Source organism: Phyllostomus discolor, chromosome 5 (assembly GCF_004126475.2).
Source record: "Phyllostomus discolor isolate MPI-MPIP mPhyDis1 chromosome 5, mPhyDis1.pri.v3, whole genome shotgun sequence".
Lineage (NCBI taxonomy): Eukaryota > Metazoa > Chordata > Mammalia > Chiroptera > Phyllostomidae > Phyllostomus > Phyllostomus discolor.
In genome coordinates this window covers 102,611,858-102,618,226 of record NC_040907.2, presented here as the reverse complement: position 1 = coordinate 102,618,226, position 6,369 = coordinate 102,611,858, and the positions used below count along the sequence as shown (strand labels likewise).

The window sequence follows — 6,369 nt, the reverse complement described above, 5'->3', positions numbered from 1 at the left end:
GGATGTGAAGAATTTAAAGGACTCTGCTGTTTTAACTTGAATCATAGTTCACACCTCATAGAGCATAAAGTAAAGCAAGTAAATGATGTAGTATCCGATACAAAACAGAGAGAGGGATTCTTTAGTATTGACTTGTGTAAACTAAGCTCCTGGCTGTCTAGTATACCTGGTCTTCAAGAGGCCTTTATTGTTTTTATTCTTGTCATTTTCTTCAGTATTATAGCTTGTTGTTGCATACAATGTGCCCCCTTATGTAAGTCTGCAATGAGCTGTGTCTCCAAACCCCTACCAGGCAGTCCAATGCTAAGTTACATGCCCAAAAACAGAATGAATACTTCCATATGAAGCTGATCTCATAGAAATAAGATAGTTTAATATTAGTGGTGTGGAATGATAGGGGACTTAAGAGTTGAAAAACTGTAGTTTAAAGTAAATAGTTATAAGCCTAGCACATAATGTATATGTTAAAGCTTTTGTTTCAGAAACTATAGATAGATAAGGCTCATCCTGGCTCCTGGGAAAACAGCTGACCTCCTGGGGCACTGCTAAAGATTACTGCTTGGGGACAAGTGGAGGCATCCAGGCCATTGTGTTCTAAGGAGAGACAGATAACCATCATCCCCTGGGTACAGCTAACTGCCCAGAACAGGAATGTTGCCGTTTCTTTCCCCTAATCCTCCCTGAACTTTAAAAGCCCTTCCCACACCTTGTTTATTCCCTACTATAAAAACCTTGGCCTGGAAAAAAAGACAAGATGGTTTTTTTGGGTGTGAACCCACCATCCTCTCAGATTGCCAGACATCTGAATAAAGCACCCATAAAGATTCAATCCCTGTCATTGCTTATGGGGTTTGGTAGTGACAAGTAGCCAGAACACTGGTGTCTTTTCTGGTTTCACACTGAGTGGGATCAAATCACATCCCTCCTCTACCCTCTTTGTTGGCCTGTGAGCTGTGCCTTCAGGGCATCTCTGTTCCTCTGTTGAGAGTCTTCTGGGCACTGTTACCCCTCTGAGCCCACGCTGCCCCCCTTTGATCAATCTGTAAGGTGCTGTGAGTGGGAGCAAATTGCAGACCACTCCTCCCTCTTGGCTCGTCTGGCTACTGTGACATGAGGATTCTGTGCATGAGAGGTCCCTGTGCACATGATGTCTCTGTGTGCTAGAGATCTTGCATAGTGGCTGACATCCTCTTTTGAGGCTAGTCCCCTTGGATGCAGCCTGCCTTTCCTCACAGGTGCCTAGCTTTCCATAAAGATGGACTCTCTGACCAGTCCAGATCTATCTTTGGCTTGGCCAGTTGTGGCCCACCTCTTTTCTCAGCTCCAGGTATCACCTGTCTCCCCAATTTGTCTGGTACTATCCCAGCGGGTGACTGCTACCCCACCCAGCGACCACCACCTTAGCCAGGGTATGTCACTGGCTGTGTATCTCTTACTGCCTCTTTTATCTTCCCAGTGACTTTAAGAAACTGGGTTTCTCCTGGCACGGGTCTGTGACTTTCCCCCTGGGGTGGGGAGGGAGGGAGCTACTAAATTGCAATCACTGACCCAGCTCTCCTCCAATGCTCCTGCGGCAGCTGTGGTCTCTGGAGCATGCCTTGGGGGACCTTCCTCTTGACCTACACAATCTCCTTACCATCTGTTTTTAAGTGTCCTCTGCAGCCTTTGGCTTCTGAACTTCCTATCAGCTGGGATTCTTTTGGCTGTTCACTCTTTTCTTTGGAAGTTTGGCTAGGTGTCCCAGTTGGGTGCATGAGCAAGTGGTTCAGCTCCCACCTACATTGTTGCTATCTTCCTGACTCCCCTTTCATTTCTAATACTCCTTGTACCTGATGTGGAGTTAAGACAGCTTTTGCCTGATACTTAATTTAGCAGCTTCCTCAGCATGGCTGTGCCTGCAACTTCTCTTAGACAGGAGGGCACCCAGTTGCTACAGTGTCCAGCTTTTTAGACAAGTATGCAACTGGTCAAGGTTCATTTCCTTGTCATTGGACTAAGACCCCTAAGGCAATTCCTTGCTTCTCTGCTATGTATAGAGAGAAAGGCTTGTTTAAGTGAGGTATACATAAGGCCAAAGTTTCAAGTAGGGCTTGCTTGATTTTATTAAAAGCCTGATTATGTTCCTTTTCCCATGTAATGGGTTTGGTCTCTGAACCCTTAGTAGCTTCATACAAAGGTTTGGTTATTAGCCCCAAACTGGGGATTCAAATCCTACAGAATCCTGCCATTCCTAAAAAAGAGTGAAGCTGCTGTTTTGTAGCAGGGGGTTAACTCAGTAATAGCTTTTATTATTTCCTGTGATAATTACCTAGTCCTCAGAGTCAAAATATACCCTAAGTAATGTACTTTTTATTGGGTAATCCGAGCCTTCTTTTTTGATACTTGATATCCTCTTTCAGCTAGGAAATTCAGAGTCTGGATTGTATTTCTCTTGGAAGCCTCCTTGGAGGGACTGCAGATTAGTATATCATTTAAATATCGTAAAATTGCACCTCCTTGAAATTGTAGCTAAGACCCTTTTCCAATACTCTAGCAAAGAAGTGGGGGCTATCTCTGAACTCTTGTGGCAATACAGTCAAAATCTATTGCTGATGTAACGTCATCTTTGGATCAGTCCACTCAAAAGCAAACAAGTACTGAGAGTCAGGATGCAAAGGGATGCAAAAGAAGGCACTGTTCAAACTAATACTGAATACCACTGAGCATAATCAAGACCTACAAGAGCAAGGTATAAGGGTTAGCTACTATTGGGTATAAAGGGACTACTGTTTCATTGACTAACCTTGGATCCTGGACTAGCATATACTCTCCAGTGAGTTTTATCACCAGTAAGATGGGAGTGTTGCAAGGAGATTGACAAGGAACTATTAGCCCATGTTGTATAAATTTAGTTATGATAGGCTGCAACCCTTCTGAAGCCTCTCACTTAATAGGATACTGCTTCCTGTGAGGATAACCTGACCAGGGCTTTAATGAGATTTCAACTAGTAATGTAGTCTTTGCTCTTCCTGTAGTCTCTGACTCCCGAACTAACAGGTTTGCTGTGCCCAGTACCAAACTTGGGACCTCCTCCTGGTTTGGCTCCTACTGATTATCATGACCTTGCTTAACTCAAGTGCTCTTCAGGAAGCAACAGGATGGTTCCCATTTGTGCTAAAAGGTCCTGGCCCAAACGAGGGATAGGGAACTAAGGGACAATCAAAGAGGAGTGTTTGAATATTTGACTCTCAAATTGACAAGTGATAGAGAGAGTATAGAAATAGGTCTTAAGATTTCCTTTGAAACCCATTATCTTAGCTGATTTGAAGGAAAGAGATACAGAGTAAGAGTTAGGACAGAATAAGTGGTTCCAGTATCAACAAGAAAGTTGATTTTCATACCGTCCACATCCAGAGTTACCTGGGGTTCCTCAGTAGAGATGGGAATATGAGTATTCCCTGGAACCAACCTGTTCCCCAAGCACTCTCAGTCTTCTAGAGTGCCCCTTTCCACTCTGAGAACATTAGCAGTCTACCTTCCAGTGCCAGGGGTCGGAACTGAAAGAGGACAGGGTCCCAGAGGCAGTCAAGTGCAGTTCCTTGCCCAGTGTCCAGAGTGCTTGCACTTATAATAGGTCTGATCATCTTGCTCATGATTGCTTTGAGGCCTCCACGAGCTCTCTGATGGGGCTGGTTTCCACCAATAGCACTACTAAAGACTACAGCAAGGAGCTCAGCTTGCTTACCCCTTTCCTTCTTACCCTGTTTTCTTTCCTCCAAATCCCTATTGTTAAAGATGGAAAATGCCATATCCATGACATGGGATATGGGGTTCCATATCCCATGGGGTCTTGGGAGGGTGGCTATGGACCCATTTATAATTTCTGAAGCTTCCTGTAAATATGAGGGACATACTATCTTACAAAATGCTGTCCTATCAAGATTTAGTCCTCTGGGGAGAGTGGATCTAAGTTCATATATTTTCAGAAGGCTTCTACTAGTCTGTTTCTGAAGAGAAGTAGGTTTTCTTCCTTGCCTGGGTGATTTCCCTAATCTTTTCATAATTCACAGGTTTCCTGATGCAGTTTCCCATTCCTGCCAGTAGACAATCTATCATTGAATCTACTCTGCTGCCCTGCTTGAATACTATATCCCCAGTCAGGATCCTGGTCTGGGATGGCTTCAGCAACAGGCTGGTTAGTGCCAAGGTTCTGAGTATGCAACCGGTCTGCATGTTTATGGGCCTCTTCCCAGATCCACTGTTTCTCACCTGGGGAACAGCAGGTGGTCAGAATTATGTACAAATCTCTCCATGACATAGTAAAGTAAAAATTTGGAAATTACTAATGAAATGCAAAGTGTCATCCAAAAAACTCCCTAACCTGTCTTTACATTGCTGAAAATCAGTTATAGACAAGGGCACTTGTACCCTTCTAGTGCCTCTAGCATCTGCTACCTCCCTCAAAGAAAGGAGTGTAGGAGTGGTAGGGAGATAAAGAGTGCCACTCCTAGTATGTCCTGCTGGGCTGAGTTTTTCCTCAGCTGGTGACTTTGGGTAGTCTATATAGTAAGGTGATGGAGAGGTTGCTCTGCTCTGAGGCAGGAGCAGAGGCTCTCAAACTCCAGGATCCCATTAGTTCCTCCTGAGAGACAGGTGAAGAACTAAGCAGGGTATTTTCTAATTGATCAACACTTGGGTTCATAAGTTCTGTCAGAGTGGGGCTGGGTCAAAATGAGGGCTCTTGGTACAGAGCTATAAAGGCCTGCACAAAAGGAATTTCAGATCATTTGCCTTCCCTCTGGCAGAATAAATCTAACTATAGCATGCTATTATAGTCCTTGATCCTGTTCTCAGGCCATATCTCTCCATCCCCTAATTTATACTGGGGTCAATCAATGCTAAAAGAGAAAACTGCTATCTCTTCTGGCCAAGATGGAGGTCTAGGTAGATACATTTTGCCTCCTTGCACAACTAAAATAAGGACAACAACAAATTTAAAAGCAAAAAATGAGAAGAACTAACAGAAAATCAAACTGTATGGAAGCCTGACAATCAAGAATTTAAAGAAGAAACATTCATTCAAATTGGTTGGAGGTTCAGAGATGGGCAGACGGGGCAGAGAGGACTCATGGCAAGGTGGCAGCTGGTAGAGTAGGTGGTTCCACATTTGCATGCAGATAAACCAGGAGGAACAACTGAGGAGTGAGACAGACCATGTAACCCAGGGTTCCAGCATGGGGAAATAAAACCTCAAAACCTCTGACTGAGAAAACCTATGGGGGTTGCAGCAGTGGGAGAAGCTCCCAGCCTCACAGAAGAGTTTGTTGGAGAGACCAACAGGGTCCTAGAATGTACACAAACTGTCCAACCTGGGAATCAGCACCAGAAGGGCCCAATTTGCTTGTGGGTAGTAGGGGAAGTGACTGAAAGCTGGCTGAGAGCCTAGCAAGTGACATTGTTCTCTCTCAGACCCCTCCCCCACATCCAGTTCCACATGTCAGCAATGTGGGTTTCCCTGCCCTGGTGAATACCTAAGGCTCCACTGCTTACTATGTAAAAGGTGCACTGAGACAAAAAAATATGGCCCAGATGAAAGAACAGATCAAAACTCCAGAAAAAGAACTAAGTGATGAAGACATAGCCAACCTATCAGACACAGAATTCAAAGCAATGGTAATCAGGATGCTCATTAAAATGGTTGAGTATGGTCTCAAAATAGAGGAAGAAGTGAAGGCTATGCAAAGTGAAATAAAGGAAAATGTACAGGGAACCAACAGTGTTGGGAAGGAAACCAGGACTCAAATCAATGGTTTGGACCAGAAGGAAGAAATAAACATTCAACCAGAACAGAATGAATAAACAAGAATTCAAAAAAAATGACAAGAGGCTTAGGGACCTCTGGGACTACTTTAAACATTCTAACATCTGAATCTTAGGGGTGCCAGAAGGAGAAGAACAAGAGCAAGAAATTGAAAACTTTCCCAGTCTGGTGAAGGAAATAGACTTTTGGAAGTCCAGAAAGCTCAGAGAGTCCCAAAGAAGTTGGACCCGAGGAAGCACAAATGAAGGCACATCATAATTACCTTACCCAAGGTTAAAGAGAAGTAGAGAATCTTAAAGGTATAAGGAGAAAAGGAGACAATTTCTTACAAAGGATTTCCCATAAGACTATCAGCTGATTTCTCAAAGGAAAACTTGCAGGCAAGAAGGGGCTGGAAAGATGTATTTGAAGTCATGAAAGGTAAAGACTTACATTGAGGATTACTCTATTCAGCAAAGCTATCAATTAGAATGGAAGGGCAGAAAAAGTGCTACCCAGATAAGGTCAAGTTAAAGGAATCCATCATCATCAAGCTCTTACATGAAATGTTAAAGAGAATTATCTTAGAA

At 43.6% G+C, this 6,369-nt stretch overlaps 1 long non-coding RNA gene across 1 annotated transcript; it reads right to left on the bottom strand.

Moving 5' to 3' along the window:
- Nucleotides 1-687: 687 nt before the first annotated feature.
- LOC118500458 lies at nucleotides 688-5,242 on the bottom strand. The gene is made up of 3 exons (XR_004903016.1): nucleotides 5,229-5,242; nucleotides 1,437-1,441; nucleotides 688-899 (listed from the first exon to the last, which is right to left on the bottom strand). It is a non-coding gene; the product is annotated as an uncharacterized LOC118500458 (long non-coding RNA).
- Between the last annotated feature and the right edge of the window lie 1,127 nt (nucleotides 5,243-6,369).